The 25168-nt window shown below is 41.3% G+C and overlaps 1 long non-coding RNA gene across 1 annotated transcript; it reads left to right on the plus strand.

Annotated features, from left to right (window-relative positions):
• The first annotated feature begins 4840 nt into the window (after window positions 1-4840).
• Window positions 4841-24081, plus strand: LOC134736925 (uncharacterized). Its single transcript, XR_010121416.1, has 4 exons — window positions 4841-4960; window positions 5199-5287; window positions 23628-23734; window positions 23855-24081. It is a non-coding gene; the product is annotated as an uncharacterized lncRNA (long non-coding RNA).
• The last annotated feature ends 1087 nt before the right edge of the window (window positions 24082-25168 follow it).

A 25168-nucleotide genomic window follows, 5' to 3' on the forward strand; every position in this document is an offset into this window, starting at 1 on the left:
CAAAGCCAACAACAGAAAGTCAAAGAATGACTTTCAGGCACTCTCAGATAGCTGGAAATGTGAGTTTGGGGCTAGAGTGGGGAGAAGTGGGAAGGAAGCAGTCAAGAGAACCGAAGAAGTAATTTTGTCAGATTCACTGCTCAGCACATTCACAGAAAGCAGCATTTTTTAGCTCCTCTCCTTTCGTGATCCAACATTATCCACTTTCCTCATGCTTACGTCAGCAACTAAACACATAACCTTTTAGTGTCCTGTTTGTAATCCATTATTTAAGGAGCTTATGCATAATCCATCACTACCATTGCCTCCTTGCTCACAGTACTACTGCACATGCAAGCGGTACTAAACAAGGAACTATATAAGGAATGATGACAAGAAAAAGTTATTCATCTTAAGCAATGAAAAAGGACTATATGTATCTATTGGTTGACCATCTAGGGGTGACCCAGGTTGCAAAAAAGTGAATTATTTGAAAGGCAATATTGCATTGTCAAAAGTATGTATAGGCAGACAGACATGGATTTACATGGACTTTTGGCAAATTAATTAACCTACACGGTCCTCAGTTTCCTCATTGGTGAAATAGCTATTTTCATACTCTCCTAGTTGTGATATTGTGAGCATTCAAGAAGACATACGTAAAAATCTGGCCCAGTGCCTAATCCATCCACAGCACGGACTCAATAGATTGTAACAGAAACAGCAATGGGGTCCATAAGAAAAGCATTTCCTTAGAAATTCTTCTAAGCCTAGAAACAGTAGTCCAGGACTTGCATTTAAAGCAGATAAACTAATGACTTCTCTCAAACAAGGTTTTCCTAATAGTGGTCTGAGTCTATCAGTTTTCCATATTAAAGATTTCTTGTGGGGGAAAATGCAGTTGAAGTCTTCCTATGGTCATGTAAGTTTTAGATACTGTAGGTTAAGAAAGACCAGTATGACCGGGCACGGTGGCTCACGCCTGTAATCCCAGCACTTTGGGAGGCCAAGGTGGGCAGATCACAAGGTCAGGAGATCGAGATCATCCTGGCCTAACACGGTGAAACCCCGTCTCTACTAAAAATACAAAAAATTAGCCAGGCGTGGTGGCGGGCACCTGTAGTCCCAGCTACGAGGGAGGCTGAGGCAGGAGAATGGCGTGAACTGGAGAGGCGGAGCTTGCAGTGAGCCGAGATCGGGCCACTACACTCCAGCCTGGGCGCCAGAGCGGGACTCCGTCTCAAAACAAAACAAAACAAAAAAAAAGAAAGACCAGTATTTCCTTACTAAATATTTCTTTAGGATTTAATATGCTAATGAGCATTGAAAATGTCCAAGAGAGTAATATAGTATGAAGCGCACCCCAAAAGCCTATTCAATAGCAGAATTGTTTTTAAGGAGTATAGTAGGGGACAAGTGATTTATGGAAAAAATACTGGCAATTGCTGCCGTAAAGATACAAGTGGTCACAAAAAATTAATTTGACAATGTTAATGGGAATAACATAATGAATGTTAGCATGAAACTCAGAATTCTTCTTTAATAATTTTATTGATAATTAGCAACTCTGCAAATCTCTTCCTGACTTTTTATTTGTATGGTTTAAGTATATACCTAAAAATTCAAACATTCGTTGTCCTGAAGGAGCCATGGGTTATGCCAGTCCTTGTCTCAGAAACTGTTGCCAGCACAGCTTTGGGGCTTGGCAATGCCATTAGCTCAGTACTGAGCCATGAAAGCAGAAATCAGATCTCCAAAGGGACCATGCAGGGTGGGCCAGAGCAAGGCAAGGTTTCAGTAGAAATGAACTAAATTCCCTTCTGCTCAGTTCTGTGCAGAACTTTGTTGCCTTACAAAGTCATATGAAAACATATCCCTTAGTTTCTGCTTCTAATTCTGTCTCCAAAAAAGAAGAAAAAGAAAGTCAAGGGGACCAAATGGGGAACAAACTCTAGGCCACTTTTGATAGAAAAACTATTCCATGTCATAGTTCAGGCAAAATCCAAGACTCTAAAGTCATGCAAACAAGTACTAAGGTGAGTCACTGGCCCACAAATTGCACTAATCACCAAATCCTGAAATCCACCTGCTCTTGCTGAATTTGAGCAGATAGTAACGAAGAATATGAACACAGGAAGTGGGTTTGGCATGTGCAAAAGCATTAATGGGTGAAAGTAACTCCCTAATTGTTACTTAAGGGACACTGTGGGCTACATCTCCCCCAGAAATATCTCTGCCTTAAAGCTTATGACTGGCAGTCTTTCATTCTTTCAAGTTTTTAAGCCTTGAGCACAAAACTGCAAATACCCCTTTGAGGGATGGCACATGAACCTGTGCATCTCACATGGAACAAGTACTCATTGAGCAGCCACTATATGCTGGGCGCTGTTCTAGATGCTGTTGATACAGCAATTGATTAAAAAAAAAACTGAAGTCTCTTCCCCTTTAAGAATTTGTATTCTACCGTATCATGGCTAGCAACAATAGAATATCTCTGATGTTCATTTTGATGTTACAGCTTACTTGGAACCAGGCTAGAATTAGTTTGTCAAAGCAAGTTCAAGAGATGATGAACACTGCCAGGTAGAGCAGGCCAAGACATGGCCATTAGACATCCTGTTATGACTGTCAGGAAAGGATGAGGTCTAAGACCTTGGGCACTGAATCCCTAGGGGTGTGTGTGTGTGGGTGTGTGTGTGTGTGTGTATGCATACTCACACACACCATGTTTGGCATGGATACTGAAAATAGTCATGCAAAGAAAACTGAGGCAAGTTTGCCAACCTCAAGATTTATCCTAGGCCTGCCTCAAACAAAATGGTATAAGAAAGAAGAATAAATTGATGCCCACAAAGTACTGTGCCAAAGTAACATTGCCATCTGTATTGTGAATCTGATGAGCTTCATTAACTATTTACACTGGCTTTGCTAATTGCAAAGGGCACTTGGGGAATTCTAAGAGGGTGCATACTTTTAATGGGAGAATAGAAATTCTGCGTCTGACAACACAGAGTTTTAAAATAAGCTGGGGGAAGCAAAATGATGCAAAGGAAATGTGACAGGCCCTTGTAGAGTGCCCGCCTGGTTTAAAGAGAGCCCCTGAGGTCATGCTTGGGCCCATGACCCTTGTCCCAGCCCAGCTGTCTGAACCAGGGAGGGCACTGGATCCCACTAGGAAAAATTATATTATCATTCTTGTAGTTTGTAATTGGAGCTATACAACCTTAATTTAGTGCGTAATACCCTTTTATCTAGAGTATCTCACTAATTCCAAAAAAAAAAAGAAACAAACTTATGACGGATTGCTGACCCAATTTTAAAAACATAATATTGAAGATCGTGGAATAACATCTTCTCCCCTATCCCACAGGTGAACTGAAAAGCAACTCATAAGAAAACGGAAAGAAGTATGAAATAGGTGTAAAGAAACTGTTCGTGTACCTGATGGTTTTGCAAATACTGATTTTCATATCATGGAGAGACTCTAGATTGTGTTTTCCAAAGATGACTAAAACAGTATCATCTCCCATTCCCTATGCTCTTCTAAGACCTTGCCATTCATTTTCCCATTAAGAGGTGAAGTCCAGTTCACCTCCTTTTGAGTCTGGTTGGGCTTGTGACCAAGAGAATGCAGCAGAATTAATGCTGTGTGACTTCTAAAGCTAGGTCACAAAAGGCAAGTCAGCTTCTGCCTTCTAAGCTGGGGCATTCGCCTTTGGTGTTCTGTGCCACTGTATAAAGAGTCTGACCATCCTAAGACCACCATGTTGTGAGGAGGCCCAAGCCACATGGAGAGGTCACATAGATGTTCCAGTGACAGCCCCAAATGAGGGTCTGCTGACAACCAGCTCAGCCACCACACACACAGATGATAACATCTCCAGGACTCTAGTTCCCAGATGCCTGCATATCCCCAGGCTCTGAATCCTCCAGCAGAGGCCCAGACATTGTGGAGCACATGCAACTCATGCCATCCCTGTCATGTCCTGTCTGAATTCCTCACCCACAGTAGTCAGAGCATATGAAATGGTTGTTCTATGCCACTACATTTTGGAGTTGTTGGTTTCCCAGCAGCACAAAATGGAACAGAGGCTTAAGTTTACTCTTATCCTAGAATTCCAGGAGATCTTACTGTATTCTCTTTTAGTCTTCTGTAGATTTTGAGGATTTCTACTAGGTTGTGAGGATTTCTATAACTTGCTGTCGAACCACTGAAATTAATATTAAATTGGTGTTCAAAATGGGGTTGCAGAGAAAAAGTGTCAGAGTGGATTGGGACCAGCAAGAAATTATTGTCGTGGGATACAGAGCCACAATGCACTTTTAACGATAGCAGTATGTCTTGTTTCTTGGGAATCAGATGTCTTACTTCATCAGATAGCTAGACTTTAGAGGAATTCATTATTTTAAATGTCAGAATATTGGATTGAGTTATTGATTCCTTATGGCCTTCAGTAAAGGTCAGAGAAGTGGCAAGCCTCAGCCGACACTGCTCAGTGGAAGTCAACAGAAGAGAACAGAGGACAGCCCACCGACACAGAGGGTCAGAGCACAGCATCCACTATTAGTTTGGCCAAACCGTGGTGGCCACCAGGGGTGTGTGTGTGTGTGTGTGTGTGTGTGTGTGTGTGTGAGAGAGAGAGAGAGAGAGAGAGATTATGAACTGATTGAAAAACTGAAGATTACCAGCAGTTGGAATGAGGATATATAGGAAGGAGGAGCCAGAAACGTTAGCAAGCCCTTCAGAATGTACCTTCTCCACCCAAGTAAAAATGAAGATTCCTCCCCTTATAATACTCGGTTCGCTGTGATGCAACATTTTGGCAAGACTCCAAAGCAGATTTGCGAAGAAATGCACCCTGAAATCCATGCCAAAACTCCAATCTATAATATCCTGCTCATGCTCTGAGGTCATTAAGGAAAAAAATCATGAAAATAGGTGGAGCCCCAGAATTTCCTCTAAAAATCAGAAGACTTACAGGTATGGCTTAGCCCTGAAAGTATAGCCAGCCAGGAGATTCAAAAAGATGTTTCAACATTATCCTGACAAATAAAATTCTCAAAAATGAAACTGGCACATGGCTAACCATAGTTTTACAAGAATGGTCATGCGAGAAAAATCCCTCAAGCTAACAGCCCCCTGAAATGTTCAAGCATAAATATAAATGATGATGGTAATGGATGATTGTGACTAAGACCTCCCTGTCCCACCTCCACAGAGAGAACCTCTGAGATGCTCTGGAAGAACAATGGCCAAGCAAAATTCTCCAGGAGGACAGAGTCTGTGGCAGTCCTTCTGGGTGACCAGGTAACTTACTTTGTTATCAAATAGATTAATCAGCAAATTAACATTTATGAGAGTTGTCAATCATTTCATTTACTTCATCATCCCTGTAGAAGCCTCCAGTCTCAACCAACATGCGACATGATCTTGGTGATTTGTTCAGGCTTCCTCCTTTATTAATTTTTTTTAAGATGGAATTTCACTTGTCACCCAGGCTGGAGTGCAATGGCATGATGGCTCACTACAACCTGTGCCTCCCGGATTCAAGCCATTCTCCTGCCTCAGCCTCCCGAGTAGCTGGGACTACAGGCACCCACCACTGTGCACAGCTAATTTTTCTATTTTTAGTAGAGACAGGGTTTCACCACGTTGGCCAGGCTGGTCTGGAACTCCTGACCTCTAGTGATCCACCTGCCTTGCCCTCCCAATGTGCTGGGATTACAGGCATGAGACACCATGCCCAGCCTATTAATTTAATTTTTTTTGAGACAGGATCTCATTCCATCACCCAGGCTGGAGTGCAGTGCAGTGGTACAATCATAACTCACAACAGCCTTAAATTCCTGAGCTTAAAAGACCCTCTTACCTCAGCCTTCAGAGTAACTGGGACTATAGGTGCACACCACCATCCACAGCTCATTTTTTTTTTTTATTTTTGGTGGAGATGGGGGTCTCACTATATTGCCCACGTTGGTCTCAAACTCCTGCCCTAAAGTGATCCTCCCACCTCAGCCTTTCAAAGTGCTGGGATTACAGGTGTGAGCCATTGCACCCACCTTTTTTTCTCATTTTGAAAATATAAAAAATTAAAACAGAAATAGGGGGAAAATGGATCTCACCCAGAGGTTACAGGCTCCAAGAACAGTGGCTCTAAAAAGTCTTCTCTAGATGAGTGATGGACTGTTCATTTGTCTCCTCATTGGAGGGGGTGGGGGGCAGTGAGTGTGTTTGCAGTTGTGCTTGTATCCTATTACGTGGGATTCCTTTTGATGTGTAGGATGACAGGTGTGTGGCATTGAGGGACAGATGCTGGTAGTGTCCGGGGTACAGTTCCCTGGAGCAGAACCTGAGAAGGGGATGTTTGTGCAAGACATTTATTAATGGAATGCACTCACAAGAAACATGTAGGGGTCGGTGGGAGCCATATTGGGAAGGGAGGAAAGAAAAGTGAAAAAGGATGTGGTTTCTGATGCAGTCGGGCTTCAGCTTGATCCCATGGGGCCTCTGGGGAATAAACTGTACCATAGAGTCTGCTCAGTCTTGGGGCATGAATGCAAGGTGGTTTCTTTGTTTGTTTGTTTTGTGTGTGTGTGTGTGTGTTTTCCATAAAGCAGTCAGTTATTGGCCCAGGACTACAGGAGAGGATACAAAGAACCCAGGTCCCTTCATGGGGAGGGACTTCCCTATCTCCCAGGGACACTGGCTTCAGTGTTCAGCTACCTGCCCAAGATGCCCAGGCCTGCAGGAGGGACCAGAGGCAGATGATGTAGACAATGATGATGTCACAAAGAGAAATGAGAAATAATGCAAGCAGCTCCATTCTCCACGGCAACTGTGCAGAGAGCCATCTGTAGCAGGTCCAAGCCATTGGTAGCAGCCCCTGGTATATCCAGGACATCAGCACATAGAACCAGTGAAAGGGTCCTCCCTCATAGTGACGCATGTCATAGACTCAGATTTATACAAACAAATGCTGAGCAAACCATGAAGAGTCTCTGCTATTTTCAACAATATCATCACAGAGGAACTGTATTGATTTCCTTGTAAGTATTTAGATTTTTCTCTCTCATTTAAAATGTCATATCAGATTTTTATCATCTCTTTTAAATTTTTAGAAGAGCGTTGCCCAAACTCTACTGAAGTGACAGATTTCCTTACCCATCTATCCCACCAACATCCAGGTGTGTTCAGGGTACTGGGAGAGGCAACAGGGATGGAGGTCCTATCTCAGGGGACTTCACACTGTGACAGGAATGTTCAAGCTGCACCTGTTCCTTGCACCATACTCCATCCAGCTCTCCGCTCTTCCAGTCATTTATGCTCCTGTCTTCCCTGGAGGAAGCCTGGTAGTATCTCCCGGGGACACTGGCTTGACTTTTCAGCCACCTGCCCAAGATAGATGGGACCAGGGGCCAGATGATGTGGACAATGATGATGTCACAAAGAGAAGTAAGAAATAAAGGAGGTGACTTAGTGGGAAAGGTGATATTCTGGGTTCTGAAGAAGATGAGAAATACCAGGCCAGGCTGTGCTTTGCCTCTTGGCCTCTCTATTTTCCTTCCTGACGTTTTTCAGCCATGGTGAGTCTCTGAGTCCTAGTTTTGGCAGAAGGAAGTACCAGAGGGAGCTGAGCTGTTGAACATTATGTGCAATTGTGTAATAACTGCAATCGGAGGGGAAACACTCAGAGTCCTGGAGAAAGAGAAATTTGCGTTTGTGGATGCCTGCTGGGAGCTAGGCACTTTCAAATAGTTCCTGTCACCTAACTTAAGTATCATTACTCAAGTACTATTTAACTTAAGTATTATGCAGAGAAGTCGAATAATTAGAAAAGTGGCATGACTTATACAAGGCAACATAACAGCTACAATTTAAATGTGAAACTGCCCGATTCCAAATCCACACTCTTTATACTACAAGGCCTTGCCCCCTTCTCTGGGCTACACCAACATGGCAGTTGCAGGCGAAGAGGCCATGTCTAATGACAGCCCCCTTTACATGCCAACCTAGACATGGTCATGGCGTGATGACCAAAAAAGGAACCAGCATGAAAAATTTGTCTCTGAGGACCCAGAGTAATAAAATCCCAGGATAAGGAAGGCCTTTAGCGGATATATGGCCTGCCGTCCCGTTCAGTCTAGAAAACGCCTCCTCAGGGTCCCTGAAGACGGTCACCTCCCTCTGCAGGAGGACGTCCAGTGGGAGGAGAGCCACTTCCCCAGGCCTCCCTGACCCTAATGTCAGAAGGTGCTTTCTTAGGTTGAATCAAAATCTCTCTCCCTGTGTCTTCCCATTGCTTCCTGTTCTTTTCTCTGGAGAAACACGGTGTAAATAAGTTTATTTTCTTTTGTGCACATCAGAATTTCATATTCAAAAGACATCATCAGCTCTCTTGTTAGAAGGGTTCCAGGCTGAACACTCTCTTTTCTCTCAATGATCCCAGCTATGACACAGTTTTCTGACCTTCAACATCCTGGAGGCCCAAGACTATTCAAATATGTCACAAATATCTCTAATCACATCTGTGATTATGACTTGGATAGAAGACAAACACCATTTCCATAATGATGAACATAAGACATTTGAGATTTTTTAATTTTTAGAGTTGTTATTTTGAATTATTTACCTTCCTAAATCTAAAAAAATTCCCTTTAGAACTCTTAGTTTCTTTCCTAATTTATCTATCCTACTTTCAAGCAGGATCAACCTCCCAAACGCATTGCTTATCAGGCTGTGATACCAAACTGCACAGGAAAACTTAATCTTCAAGAACCTGTAGCTAGTCTCCCAGACATCCATATCCCCTTGTCCTAACCCTTTGATTTATGTTATTGTTTTTAAGTCCCATTTTCCAGGCATTTGCTAAGCCAATAGAGAACTGGGCCAATTTCCAAAGTCCTGCTAAGAAGTTAATGTTGAATAAAATTTTTTTCAATGCAGCAATTGATCCACAGTCATTGCCTGTTTGGGCTTCCCAATCACAGCTCCAGACAATCAAAGAGAAGGCTTATGCCATTTAAACGTCTTCCTTCCAGCAAAAGAACCTGGATTGCTTTGTCAGAAAAGTAAAAAGGAGACATGTCCAAATTATAACTCATCCCTCTACCTTCAGCCTTATCAACTATTTTAAGTATAATAACAACTACTCACCAATTGCCTCAAGTCTCATTTTCTCAATGTGATTTCAGTCACTCATTCTTCAAAGATTATTTTATAGAGCAGGGGACAGGTCCCAGACCAACTCCACTCCTCTCCTAAACTCCTGTTCCATGCCCAGAGGAATCCCTTTTCCAATGACTAGAGAGGGGCTGGGGACATTTAGAGGCCTGGGCCCCTTGTCTCAAGGCTGGACAACTCTGAAGAGCCAACCTAGTCCCAGAGCTCCTTGCAGAATTGGCTGAGGCCACTGTTGCAATCCCATCGAGGTTCAAATATTAATACCTCCTGGCCCAACCCAATCTTCTCACCTCCAGGTGTTGTTCCTCAGCCTTAGTGGGAAATAGTGTTATTTCCCATTAAACCAGCTATCTGCATGTAAATATCATCGAGTCTGTCTCCCTTGGAAACCAAACTACAACGTGTGTGTGTGTGTGTGTGTGTGTGTGTGTGTATAGATAGATAGATGATAGATAGATGATAGATAGATAGATAGATAGAGAGATAGATAGATGATAGATAGATAGATAGATAGATGATAGAAGAAAGAAAGACATCCAAAGTTGTAGGTGACCTAGATTGGACAAATATAGCTGTCTCTTGTTGTCGCTGGGGAAGTTGTTCCAAGACCTTCCCTCAAATACCAAAAGCCATGAATGCTCAAGTCTCTGATACAAAGTATTCTCATATAACCTATGCACATCCTCCCCTGTACTAATTCAGGGAAAGACCACGAAGAGCCTGTGTTCTCTTTAATATTCATTTTATTCTCCATTTAAAGCCTTTGCCTCAAAACCCTGCAAGGTTACTCATCACTGCCAAATTGGAGTCTGTGAGATTTTTGGAAGAACCATTCATATTACAAGTTTATATTCAAGTTCCAGTCACTGAGGGATTATTGGTAGCAGTGATCTTATAATTATCAGTTCTTTATTATCTTGAATATCACTTTATTAGCTTATCTGGTAGTCTCTCTTTAGGATTTGTACACTCTCATCTCTACATTACCTATAATACCTAATGCCATGTAAATGTTGGCAAATAGTTGTTATACTGTATTGTTTAGAGAATAATGACAAGGAAACAAGTCTGCACATGTTCAGTATAGACGTAATCATCCTTTTTTCCCAAATATTTTTGATCCACAGTTGGTTGAATCCGTGAATGTAAAACCCACAAGTATGGAGGGCTGACCATATGTTATATATAATTTGACACATATTTGTTATATATACAATATATCATCTAAAACTGAACAATTATTTGTTGCTCCAAATAGCCTCAAAATACACCCCCAAAATTTATAAAATTTGGAGGAATTTATTGTTTTTTTTTTTTTTTTTTTTTTTTTTTGAGACGGAGTCTCGCTCTGTCGCCCAGGCTGGAGTGCAGTGGCACAATCTCGGCTCACTGCAAGCTCCGCCTCCCGGGTTCACGCCATTCTCCCGCCTCAGCCTCTCCGAGCAGCTGGGACTACAGGCACCCACCACCACGCCCGGCTAATTTTTGTATTTTTAGTAGAGACGGGGTTTCACCGTGGTCTCGATCTCCTGACCTCGTGATCCGCCTGCCTCAGCCTCCCAAAGTGCTGGGATTACAAGCATGAGCCACCGTGCCCAGCCGGAATTTATTGTTTATAATGAACGTTTATCAAAATTAAGTGAATCATCAATTGTTATACTTTTTCATTACAAAATACAAGGCAGGTATGGATTTAATATCTTAATGAACTATTTAGTTTATAATGAAGAATTTCTTGGCATTGCATGCTCAACTGTTGAGATTATTTGGAGAGTTATGAGCTTTGCAGGAGATATTCATAACTTATTATATATCTAGAATGGGTTAAAATGGATTTCTCACCTTGAGGATAAACATTTATGACTTTATTTTCAGTAGAGTAGTAAACTAAGGACAAGGTAAAAAATAAGGAGGCTTGGTTTCACTCCTGCCTGCACCTCTAAATTGTTCCGCAAACTTTTCTGGGTCACTGTGCTTCCTGGCCTCAGTTCCCTATCTGTGGAATGAAGAAGGTGTCCTTGATGTAATTCCAAATCTAACAATCCATAACTGTAAGATGACATCCCTAGTCCTTTTATATAATTGTTATAACTATTAAAGAATAAAAGCACAGAACAGGAAACTTCTAAAAACACTGCTTCTACAGACGAACTATGGAAATACCTCCTTAGTGACACTTTAAAACAATCTGCACTGTACTAAGAAAATAGTACTTTGCACTATCTGCAGACATAGCAACTAACAGGATGTCTGCCACATAGCACCAGCTGAATACATTCTTGATAAATGAGTAAATGATTGTTATGCGAATGCATGTTTCCATTCCTGTCATTATCCCACAACCACTCCAGAGGGAATACAATAAATTCTATCCAATGAATGAGCCCATGTCTCAGATATTTTACCTTCATCTATTTACTAATCTACCTCCCAAAAAATGATATCTTTGTGGAAAATATTTCAATAGAGAAATAATATCCAACTGTGATCTAAATATTTTAATTAAGCCAACGTAGTTTAACTTGTTGAGTTGCTGATTTGAGCAATCTTTTTTACATGTTTTGGAGTGAAAGTGCTTTCAAAATGCTTCCATGAGAACTGGAGGGCTGCAAACATATGGCCTATGTGGTGAAATCCAGTTCCTGTTCTTAGACTTAGCAGAGGACAGTTTTTAAAGGGATTTGATGTTCGACATTTCAGTGGGTTCAGCATAAATGCAGATGGTTGGGGCCCATCTTACGCCCAAAGGTGTTCCTACACATCTTTTAATGCCTTCACTTTGAAGCTGACCTGATCTCTTCTCACTGGCCTTGTGAGATGGGATTTGCTGTCTCCACAGTCTCAGTTTTGAGTCCCAGCTCCACTATTGATTGTATATATTTTCTTATCTATAAAATGTGGATAACCACAGGTGATTATTATATGAGGTTATACCAATAAAATGCTTAGCATGGTACTTAACATATATTAATGATTTCTATGAATATGCTTGCACAACTTACTATGATTATGGTAAAGCATATCATTAAATACATGGAATTATTTTTTAATCTACGAAATAACTTTAGATGATTACTAAAAGTTCTGATTTTGAAATTTTGGAAGTCTGCATCTCCTCTTTTATAAACTGATATAACATCAAGTAGATTTCTGTGTCTAAGATGTAATTTTTCCACTGTATTTTCAAATATCCAACTGGAAAGATCACGGAGAAGTATTGCCCAAGTAAGCTGGATGTCCTAAAAACTGTGAGCCAAAAAATAATATAGAGGTAAATATCTTGTAGTTGAATACTGACTAAAGAAATTATAACATATCAGTGTACTTAAAACACTGTAGAGAAGTAGAGAAGCTAAAAATGAACTGCTCCATGTGTGAATTCTATTGCTACTTGGAAATGCATCTAAGAAACATTACATGAAAAGAGCAAAATATCAAGGACTCTGAACAACCACTATCCACAGTGGGCTGTCATGCCAAGTGTAGTTTATGAATCTCTCCACAGCTGCATTGTTGCCTACAGCCCCACAGGATGCCTCCATGCTCCATGGCAGCTGTAAATAGCAATGTCTTCAATCACACGTCTATAAAAGCAAGGCGACTAAGAGTTCAGACCCCTCAGGGCTAAAGGCCTGGATTATCCAATTGGTCAGACCAGCTGAAATGTTGGTTAGTAGTGAAGAATCTTGAATGGGCAGTAAAGAAAGAAAATGATAAATACTAATAAGGATCCCAGGACCAGTTGCATGAGGGGAGTCTGTAGCTTGGCTTACAGACCCCCTTTCAATCTTTACAAGAGACTGCAAATGACCCTCTCCACTTTCTGGGAAAAAGTGAGGTCATCTTGTTCTCTGGCCATTTAGTTTGTAAAGAACATAGATGTGCCAGGTTGCTCAAATCAATCCTCCAAATGTGGTACTCAAATAGCAGCACATTTTCTTACTGGATCTGTTCTCTGGATGACAGTCTTCCCCCCATTAAAATAAACCTATTATAGACTGAAGTATGAAAATCAGGTACATGTTTGAGATCTTAAGAAAAAGTGAAGGGAATCTCATACTTGCTGCCTGCAGCTCCAGCCTGGATCTCCAGATCTCCAAGGCTCCCCATCTCAACTATCAGACTGTGGGACACTTTCATTGGAAATTTTGAGAAGCACACCCTTAGGTGTTGGAGGTTTATCATAGTGAAAAAGAAAACTCAGAGGACATCTCTGAAACTACACAGCCACGCCTAGTGGAGAAATGAAGTAGGCTCCGTACTGTCTGAGCCCCACACAGCTCATGGTCTCTCCCCATCTTACTGGACTATGAGCACCCTTCATCAGCAGATGCCCACGACTGCCTCTCCACTGATGCCATTATTCCCATGATGCAGCTCCTCTGTTTCTGCCCCCTTCTCCATCCAAGTCTTTCCCTTCTCCCTCTTATGATACGACCCCTTTGTTTTTACTGATTGATCTTATGACACATTCCTTTTATTTTTACCAGTTGACACATCTGACATTTTTTCAATGTAAAACATTGAAAAAAAACTGGATAAAATATGTCCCTGCCATTGGATTACACATTAATTTCTGAAGTCAATCTTCCTGAGGTTACCGAGAATCTTTTACGACATTGAAAAAATGTCAGATGTGTCAACTGATAACTACTCAATATACAACCTCACCACAGAATGGCTGAAGCACCTTGTAAACAAATTACATCTCATATTCGGCCACTGTTGGTTAATGCCCCAAGCTGGGCCAGTCAGTTTGAGGCAATGCACCTGGCCTTTGTGAGTGTGCAGCTTGTCTTGAGAAAAGACACTGGGCGTACATAAGATTCCCAAAAGTTCCCATGACATGCAGACATGTCACCGGCATTGCTCTAGTGAAGAGTGCTTTAGAGAAGAGAGAGGCTTGTAACACCAGCTGCCATCTGCATACACAGTGCGCCAGGCACTGTGCTAAGAACTTTACAGCCGTGATCTCATTTAATTCCTCTTAAACATTCAAGTTGAAGTTGTGTCCTATTCTATATCATAAATGTCATTATATCAAAAAATATATTTTTCCTGTGCAAAATATATGTTGTACATATTCCAGTACATAAACTTTTAACAGCTTCCATAGCATCCTCAGATTTCAATATGATTTTTAAATACCCCACTCAGAAGAAATTTAATGTTTCTTTCATCATACTCTGAGTCAGCTTAAATCATTATGCTTTTAATTATTCCACTTTCACGGAAAAATACAAAGTGATGAAAATTGCCTTTCTAATTATTTCTCCCATTGAGGAACAATTCTCAGGTTTCTATTCTTCTAGAATTCAAAGAGTTTTCAGTATTTAGGAGTATTTGCCCCTTTGCTGCAAAATTCGTCCTCTTCAATACTTTTTATTTAAGTGAGCACAAAATGCAACAATGGTAGGGTTAATTGATTTTGATAGACCCACCAAAAATCATCAGCAAACATTTATGACTTTCCATTGCAGACAATTCCATCAATGTGTTGTTTCCATGCATCTTTGAAATACCCAGTGATCCCTCCAGTAGAATCTCTTATGAGACATAAAAACTACTGGCACAGAGAATAATTCAGTTTTACTTCTATCAATGAGCATTATCTAATGTTGCTTAGAGGTTTTATGAAACCAGGGAATCATCCATTCCCATCTATGTTTATTCCTGAAAATTGCGGCCTTGGTGTTATACAGAGACCACGATTGCACAGAGAAGGCCTCAGGGGAGCAAACATGACCTCATCCTGTGAGGGAGAGCCACAGCTCACTGCCACATGCACAGAGGATTAAAAGGCAAGTGGGAAGACAAAATACTGTGATTTAAAAAAAAAAAGTACAAAGAATTAGCTCATTCAATGATGAAGACAAGACAGCAAATGCCAAATTAGCTTAATTGGGCATGCAAAATTAGATGTTCACCTTGATGAACATAATTATTACAATTTCAAAACTGGAAATGACCTCAGGAAAAAAAACCTAGAACAGCCTCATTCCCAATTGAAAACAAACAAACAAACAAACAAACAAAACAAGCAGAGTTACCCCCAGTATAATGCAGAGCTGGTGATATGGTTTGGCTGTGTCCCCACCCAAATCTCACCTTGAATTGTAGTAATCCCCAGGAGTCAAGGGCGGGACCAGGGGGAGATAATTGAATCATGGGGTTGATTCTTGTGGTAGTGAATAAGTCTCACAAGATCTGATGGTTTTATAAATTGTATCCACTGCACCAGCTGTCTTGCCTGCCACCATATAAGGCGTGCCTTTGCTTTTCCCTTTGCCTTCTGCCATGACTGTGAGGCCTCCCTAGTCATGTGGAACTGTGAGTCCATTAAACCTCTTTCTTTTATAAATTACTCAATCTTGGGTACATCTTTATTAGCAGCGTAAGAACAGACTAATATGGCTGGCAATAGAATGGACAAGATTCTCACACCTTTCTGCCTTCACGGGCAAAACTCACAGCACTCACACTTTCATAGATTCTGGCAATTATATCCTAGCCCCGCAGCTTTAGAGATGCAAGAGTTGCACCTCTGATCACCTGGCCTGCTTTTGAATTTTGGCTGCAAAGACTAACACTCAGGGCTTCTGACTGCTTTTCTTTTCCCCCACACATAAACTTGCTACGTTTCTTCCCCACCCCACTGTTTGTCCAGAAAGCTACAAATCTTTCCAGAAATATCCATATGGCATATCTCTGAAATCAGTCAGCTAGAGGTCAGTATGTATCTGTGCTTTAAACTTTATGATTAGTGCCCTAAAAATATTGTTATATTCTGCATTGGGTAAAACGCGTCCCTGCCCTTGGATTTCACATTAATTTCTGAAGTTAATCTTCCTGAAGTTACTGAGAATCTGCGTGTTGCTAAATCCAATGGAATTTGTTCCCTCCTCATCTTACTGGACCATCTGTAGCCTTTGGCACCATTGACTATTATTCTCTCTCCTTGAAATACCACCTTCCTTTGGTTTCCAGGAAACTATATTCTCTTGGTTTCCCTCCTGCATGTCCCTCTCAATCTTCCTTGCTGGCTCATCCTCCTCCACCCAGTCATTAAATGTAATTTCTCAAAGTTCATTTATAGTTCATTCCTTTCACACTCTATCAATACCCATGCCATAAAGAGACTCCCAAATTCCTTTGTCCAATCTTGATTGCTCTTCTGAGATCCAGAGCTATATAGCTAGACGGATGTCTTTCTAGCTGTCTCTATTGGGATATCAGAAAGACATGCTTAATAATATATGCTTCTAAATTCATAACATTTCCCACAGTAACAACCTTAGTCTGCTTCTAGTAGTTCCTCTCTAAGTAAAACCACCATCCACCATTTGGAGATGCTTCAACGCTGGCAGTCAATCCAGTCTTTCTCTCTCTCACTGTGTGTAAATGGTCCCTCTCCCAGTCAAGGGAGATTTTCCTTCCTAGGTCTCTCTGTCTCCATCCTCACCACCACCCTCATCCTAGAAACCATGCCTGCTCATGCCGCAACCTCTTGACTTGTCTCCATACATCTGGCCTGTCCATCTGCGTTTGTTCTCCACATGGTGGACAGAAAGTTCTTTACAAAATGCAAATCTGATTTTATCACCCTTTGCCTAAAATCCCTCCGCAGCTTACCCCAACTCCAGGTATAAAGCCCATAGGCTCTTCGTGGCCTTCTCCTGCCTAAGTCATTCACTCCATCTGCACCCTACTCCCCCCACCCCAGGATGTCCAAGCACCGGCCACACCCAGTGCTTTTAGCTCATCAGACACACCATTCCTTTCCCCACCTCTGCCACCTCCACCAGGCCCTGAAGACATTTTCCCTCTACTCAGAAGGTACTCCTCATCCTTCGGCAAGTTCAACCCTATTTCTCCTTCAGATCTCAGCTGAAACATGACCCCTCCAGAAAGGCTTTCCTGAGTGTCCGTCCCGTCTAGCTCAGTCCCTCACCACGCTTCCCGGCTCTCGGCCTCTCCTGGAAGCGCTGGCCACTGCTGGGCTTCCACACTTCCTCTGTGTGTATGTGACTGCGTGTTCTGAGGCTCCACATCCTTGGGCTTAGGAACCACTTCAGGTTTCATTGTTTTCTGTACAAATCACAGTGTGTAGCCAGGACCTGGCATATAGCAGGCGCTTGATAAATATTCACTAATATCAGTCAATGATTTCACCCTTTTTATGCAAACTTTTGCAACAGGCTGGATTATTCAGGAGGGATAGTATGTTCTTGAGTTATCAGTCGAGTAGATTCCCTCTCCTCCCCTGCCTGGTCCTCAATTAGCCTGACTTCAGCAATTTCACTCATTATTTATCTTCTAGAAGAGACAACTTGCCTCCTAGAGATAAATGAGAGGGCGACTTACTCTGTCTACTTACAGGTCATGCTAGAAACGTTTTTCCAGGAAAGGTACTGAAACCCTTAGCGAGAATCAGTTTGTGGTTCATCAATTCACATTGTTTAAATGCCTCGTGAGAATGGACAAGTGGAAGTAAGCTACAGCTATTTTTGTGACTCACCAAAACTAGAGGTCACAGCTGTGCCCCAGGGCAGTCCTGCCCAAAGCTACTTGCTTTCAACCTCACATGAGTCACCCTGTGCAGCTGGAAAGAGCAAAGTCTTGAAGGAGATTCAATTTTTTTTTTTTTTTTGGCCAAATGACTAATAAAAGTCACCTTGTCAAATTTAGCCTTAGCAACAGGCAGTAAATTTGTAAGTGTGTTGTTGAATTAAGTTCCTGCTCTTAAATTTGAAAGGATAGATTTGTCACCTTAAAAAAAAAAGATTTTAATTTTAAAAAACAAGTGATTCTCTTTATCCTCTGTAAAGATTCCTGGCAAGTTTCTTTGCCAGGGCAACAAATAGAGGCCTGGAGGCTTTCATGTATTTTCTAAAGGTGAGCAGGTCACTGGTCAAAAGTTCTTCGCTATAGACAAAGGGAGGGTGTATTTACTATTGCTTATACAGATACTTGTGTTTAAGCTGGCTGGCCTTTAAATATTTGACCCCAAGAAGAGGGCATCTTTTCTTTATCAGGCTAAAAGTTTTTAAATGTAGAAAAATCAAATAAAGAAAGTGGAAATTTTCAAAGATTAGAAGGGATCCAGATTTAGCCACAGTGAAATTGCTCAGCACAGGGGACATCTAAGAAAGCATACTATACTAAAAAAAATTCTTCATTGTTACTATCATTCCCATATTTGAAGTTTGTCCATAAATGCAAACCACAAATATAGAACATTGCATCACAAAGATGTTCTTCATAGCCTAAGAAAGTAGAGCTGCTGGACTTCTCTTCATTATCAAGATTTACCATTACAGGCTTTACACTTTTAAATTTGTTTGCATCCATTTTACCAATGAGGAAATTGACAGCCAGAGAAGTTAATTAATTTGTTTAGTGGTTCCCAGAGTACAAAGAGCATGAAAAGATGAGCAGGCACCATGGTGCTTAGGAGTGTGGACTCTAAAGACATGTTGCATGTGTTTACATCCCCGCTCCATCATCCACTGTGTGGCTGCGGGCAAATCCAATGGCTACTCTAAGCCTTGGCTTCCTTGGCTATGAAACACAGATGATAATACTGAGCTCGTACCATCATTTTACATTCTAAGTGAGATAATGCATAGCAAGCACTCGAAACAGTGTCTGGCGCATAGTAAGCTCTTAAAAGCTTTAGCTGTGTTTTAAAATCACCTGGAGAGCTCACTAAAGATTAGGATACCTAGGAACCTCCTCGAGAGATCATGATTCACTAGAGCTGGGCAAGAACCTAGGAATCTGCATTTTGATAAACACTGCCAGTGAGTTGGAAAACCACTATTAGTGCAGCCAGATGTACCTAATTCCAAAGTTAATGTTGCCTCATCAGGAAACAAATTCTTCAGTCCCTTCCCAGTTTGTATTGGTATTCCTATGATTTTTCAAAGGGGCCAAGTGTTACTTCAATTTAACACCTTTCTAAGTAACATCTCGTCTACATTGCTTAGGGAAAAAATCACTTTTTTTGCCTCTTAGATGCTCTCTTAAGTCACAATATTTTCCATGATGTTGCTCTTTATTTTTAGAGTCCCAGGGATCTGCCACGACTAGACCCTCATGTCCTTCCATCATGTGGCATCAAGGACTTGACTCGTGTCCTCTCTAGGCTACAACCCAGTCTCCAAAGCCAAGCCCGTGTGACCAGAGACAGCTGAGTGTTCAGGGGTAGCTGTGTTTCAGGCCAACTCCAGTTTGGTGTTTTTGTTTCCATCCCCAAACCAGGGGGCCTGCAAGCCCCACATATCAAACAACTGGTTTGTGGAATTGGCTGTTATTACAGGGAGATAACTGAGCTGCCTCCTGAAATCTGAGGTTCTTAAACCAATTGGGTATCATATATACCCAGTGCTTTCTGGAAAAGTAAAGTGTACAACTCAATTTTCACCATGTTGTTTTGGAAAACAGACCTCAGAAACCAAAGGCAAACACTCAACATTCCAATCCAACTCCATCATCTTCCATGACAGGGGCAGTGAAGTCACATTTGGTTAGGGCTTTAGTTGCTCTCCAGGAATGATGAACTCAGCTTGATAACAGATGTTCTAAGAAGCTATCAAAAGCTACCAAGCAAATAATTTTTTTCTAGGATCACTGTATGCGGCTTTTTCAAAATGACCAAGTGATCTGACAATAGAAGGAAAAAGCAATAGAGTGATTCCATATTGTAAGCCAGATATTCACTTCGAACGAAGCTCTTTGAAGCCCTCAGTAGCTAAGTAATTAGTATTTTTCTAAATTCTTATAAAATTTCAAGACCATGAAACACTATGGAAGATGTCAGAACAGCAAACAGCCTCAAAGTGCTGTAGATGGGATAACTGGAAAATAAGAAATAAGAATTCATTAATCTTTTCTCTAATTTATAGTAAATTCAATTGTGTTTACATATTGGAAGACTTGTACTTTTTTCTACTAGTAAAATATACCCCAAATGTTTCAGGATCTCCTGCTCAAAGAACCTAGAGAATGCTTAAGTACTTTGTGTTAAACAGTACCATGGTGGGCTTTTTCCTCTATCATTTCAGTAAATCCAGCCATTGCACTTGTGCACAGGTGTGAAGAGAAAGATCAGTAAATGAGACTTCTTTCCCAAGGGCCCTTCCCCTCCTCACCCGTTAAACCCAACAGCTGAGGAACTGTCAGCCTGTACTGAGCCATTCTATCAAAGAAAGTATAGAAAGTTATTAAAAAGTGGTAAATATGGAGGTTAGGAAGCTATGTAAACAAGGATGCATAAGATAATGTGAAATGAGAAAAAGCAGAATAAGAAAATGAACAGTTACTGATTAAAACGATGTTAAAAACCATACAGCGTGCACAGTTACTGTCAGGAGACCACAATTTGTGCTCTTAAGCTATTGGTTGGAATATGATCTGCAGCAAAAAAAAAAAAATTATATATGTAACCTTCAGTTCATTCTTATAAATTGGTCCAGTGAAAACAAGAGTACCAGTATGTACAAAGATAAACACACACACCAAATATACATATACATATTATATATTACATTCTTGTAAAAAAAATTTTTAAATGACCTCTGAGCCAGAAGGAAGGTGCCGAAGAGCACATACATGGCTGTTATCTGGAGGTGGAATTGGGGGCAGAGGGTGTTTATTAACCTTTGTCACAGCCTTCAGTGGTACAAGAACCTGCTGCTCCCGGGTCCTCTCATTTGAAGACACCCACCGCCTAAGGATGAAGAGAAGCTCCTTCTTGCAGATCTGAGGCTGATTTCCCAACTCCCAGGAATACCCTTCCCACAGCCTATTCCCCAGACCCAGGCCTGTCCCCTTATGCCTGGTCCCAAGTCAAAACCAGCTGTTCCTATTTTAGAAGACAATACTACTTCTTCCCTTGCCTTGTATTACCAGTGGTCTAGGTTGTCTGAGGCTTCTCAGGGTACAGCCTTATTCATCTCTGTGTGTCCGCAATGTCAGGCATAACACTTGTTACAGAGTTTTTGTTCCATTGTACACAGGGACTTATAGAGTGCAATGATAGACACTGGTGAGATGGGGGTGAGGGTTGAAAAATTACCTATAGGGTACAATGTTCACTATTCAAGCAACAGGTGGACTAAACACCCAGACTTCACCACTACACAATATATCCATGTAACACATCTGCACTATACCCCCAAGTCATAAATCTATATGATACATACAAATTAAATATGTATGCATCAAACTAAATACACATACATATTTAAACACAGGAAACTGGAACTGATTATTTTACAAAACAAAGTTACTCCTTCATGTGACTAATAGCCTTCAATGGTGGAATTCTTAAAACATAACATTTTTACTTTCTACAGAAAACACAGAAACACAGAAGTGTTTTTAAATGATTAAAATATTTTATAGGAATGTACTCTTTAGTCCCAATATCAGTAGGGAAAGGTTTCTATACAACAGTGAATTCATAGCATAGCATTACATGCAAAGTTTGAAAAGAATTAGGATAATCTACACGTACTAACATGAAAAGATCTTTAAATGTAATGTTGTCTGAAAACAAACTGTAGAAATATAAGTAGGGCCTTCTGTCATTTTTAACTAAGGTAAGTAAATCATGTATTCAGATGAATGAAAATAAGTTTACAGAGGTCTTGCATAATTTTAAGTTTTTAAAACAGCTCCCACATACACATACATAAATCTGATTATCTCAATAAAAACACAGACAGAAAGAGAGACATCCTGCTCTTATTCAACAGGAATTCTTGACCAAGACTACAAATGTAGCCCATTTGACATCGAAAACATTGGGACTGGTGTGAGAGTGAGGAAAATGGGGAGAAAAAAGAACTTTGAAGACAAGGATTTGAAGTTAGCATGAAGCATGGAAAGGAAGAAGGGCAAGCTTTCTGCAGAGAGGACAGTGCCTGCCAGAGAAAACCAGATCCTGGGGAGGGGCTTCTCCAGGAAGAGAAAGTCAAAGCTGCAGGTAGGCTCTGGAGACAAGGAGCTCACACGCAGTGAAGGTGGCAGCCACATTGAGAAATCACTCCAGGCCGAAGGACACGCACCGAAGGCGGGAAGGGTGGCACCGTGGACAGAGTTTCAGATGGTTGCAGGTGGGGCTAAGAAGGCAGCATGGGGCAGATGCTGCAAGTATGGAAGCCAGGACACGAGCTTCCTTCCAACCACTAAAGGGCAACTCACAAGCAAAATTCTTTCCTAATGCTTCACCACGTTGTTTCTCTTTTTTAGACAGATCTCACTCTGTTGCCCAGGCTGGAGTGCAGTAGTGCAGTCATATAGCTCACTGCAGCCTGAAACTCCTGGGCTGAAAGGATCCTGGCACCTCAGCCTTCTGAGTAGCTGGGACTACAGGTGTGCGCCATCATACCCGGCTAATTTTTTGATTTTTTGCAGAAACGAGGTCTCCCTATGTTGCCCAGGCTGGTCTTGAGCTCCTAGCCTCAAGTCATTCTCTTACCTTGGCCTCCCAAAGTGCTGGAATTACAGGTGTGAGGCATGGTGCCTGGCGACCTCACCATTTTTGCTGACTGAATCACTTGACTAACCTAACTACAGCTTGCTACTGAAGATGCTGGCAACCTAGTAGACAATACGTCAAGATGCAACGATGCTCCATAGTAATGTAATACCTTCCATTCAACCAAGGTAAAAGTGTCAACTAAATGCTAATGTCTCCACCAACCACAGATGGGGTTTGCAGGAGCAATGGCTGTAGGGACACTAAGATTTCACCCTCCAGAAGACAGCATCTTCCTGTATCATGGCTAGATCACCAGCTACCCACAGACAGCCTGAACTCCAATTGCCTTCCTGCACATGTGCCTTTAAAAGTTTTACTGGCATTATTGCTTTTTTACTTCTGGTAATTGCTTTAAAAGAACAAAGCTCTTTGTTTAAGGGGGGCCCAGGGATCTTATAATTGCCACGAGGCACATGAGAGGTTTCTAGACTTTCTAAACAGTTTCTCTTTTAACATTAAATATTAAGTTCGTAATGTTTGGCCAAAATGTAGATGCTCCCTAGGGAGGGGGAGGTGATGCTATCAGGAAGATCGTGTAGACTGGTAAGGGATCCCTCCCACATCGCTGACTTCAGAACCACAAAAAAGCGCACCTGAGGAGGGGTGCTGGCCACCCTGTGCCCATGCAACCACGATGTCTTGCCAGAAGCAGGGCACACTCTAGTCCCAGTTGCGTCAGGGGCTTCAGACTCATTAATACTATTTTCTACATTAAAATAAATGATGACGTATCTGTTCACCTGCAATGAATCACATCGAGTCAGTTCTTAAATGAGTGTTTCCAGAATCTTTAGGGGCTCCAACCCAGCTAGTGCAGGTGCTCACTGACTTAACCCTTCTTTTCCCATGGTATATTTTTCCCCAGAATTTTCCAGCTGTAACTAACAGTAATTTCAGTGACATTAAATACTGTTACAGGAACTTTTCAAATGTAGAGGAGCCTTTAGAATGACGCCTTGAGCATGAGGGGCAGACCCCCCCTCGCCCAACCACCACCTGAATCTGTGTGAACCTGGAACTGTTAAGTGAGCCCATCGGCTTGAGTGGACAACCCAGGCTTGCAAAAGGGGAGACTGGGGAAAGCTTTCCCTTTCCCTTTCCGGGGGAAGACCCATTTTTAAAATAACAATGTCCTATTTTCACAGAATGTCTGTGCTGTAATAAAAGGTCATCTCCCTACAATGTTATGATACAGACCTCAAACCTACAAACATGAGGCACTTCTGCCTCTGGGTTAACTGGTTACCCACTGTACAAGACACGTTACACACAGTCCAGGAGGCGGAGCTTCTGAGATATCTAGAAACAGCTTAGAGGCAAAATGACACAACAAAGCAGCAACAACAAATAAAACCAATCTTCTCGAACTGGCTCTCGCTTTGGCCTAACTAGTTATGCACTACTTGAATAACTATATCAAGTTCCCTTGAGTCGTCTTTTACTTTAAAATGTTACTGTAGGACTGACTCATCCGTTCCTTATCCTGCCCAGTGTACTGTTCATATCTCGTAGTCAACCTGGTGCTAAAAGTAGTGACGAACCATTTACAATGCCAGAAATCAAATTTTGTTTCAGTTAGAATCAGGTTTGGCTCCAAACAATAAATAATAATGAACGTGATAACTTGGATGAAATGGCCACATCTGTTAAGAAATGAGAACTACCAAAATTCACTAAAGAAAAAGTAAGTAACCTTGTACAGTCCTGTATCTATCTGAAAGCAGGAATTATAGTTCAAACCCTTCACACACACAAAAGCTACCAAATTTTTTTTTTTTTTTTTCTGAGATAGAGTCTCACTCTGTTGCCCAGGCTGGAGTGCAGTGGCGCAATCTCGGTTCACCGCAAGCTCCACCTCCTGGGTTCATGCCATTCTCCTGCCTCAGCCTCCCAAGTAGCTGGGACTATAGGTGCCTGCCACCACGCCTGCCTAATTTTTTGTATTTTTACTAGAAACAGGGTTTCACTGTGTTAGCCAGGATGGTCTCGATCTCCTGACCTTGTGATCCGCCTGCCTCGGCCTCCCAAAGTGCTGGGATTACAGATGTGAGCCACTGTGCCTGACCAAAGGCTACCAAATATTTAAGGAAGAAATAATACCATGACTCATAATTCTAGAGGCCAGCATTAATTTGATAGCAAAACTAGACAAAGACCTTATAAAGAAAATATAGACCAGTATTTCAGATGAGCATAGATTTAAAATTATAAACAAAATTTCAGCAAATCAAGTCCAAAAATACATAAATACGTCATGACCAAGCATGGTTTATTTCAAGAATGCAAGGCTGTTTTAACATTAAAAATCTATCAATATAATTCATTATATTATAACAAAATAATGTAATAATTCATAAGAAAAAAATTATGTCTATAGATTTAGAAAAAAATTTTGAAAAAAATCCGAAGTGTTATTGATAAAACTCTCATAAATTAGAAAGAAAAGAAAACTTTCTTAA

Source organism: Symphalangus syndactylus, chromosome 1, assembly GCF_028878055.3.
Source record: "Symphalangus syndactylus isolate Jambi chromosome 1, NHGRI_mSymSyn1-v2.1_pri, whole genome shotgun sequence".
NCBI classification, from domain to species: Eukaryota; Metazoa; Chordata; class Mammalia; order Primates; family Hylobatidae; genus Symphalangus; species Symphalangus syndactylus.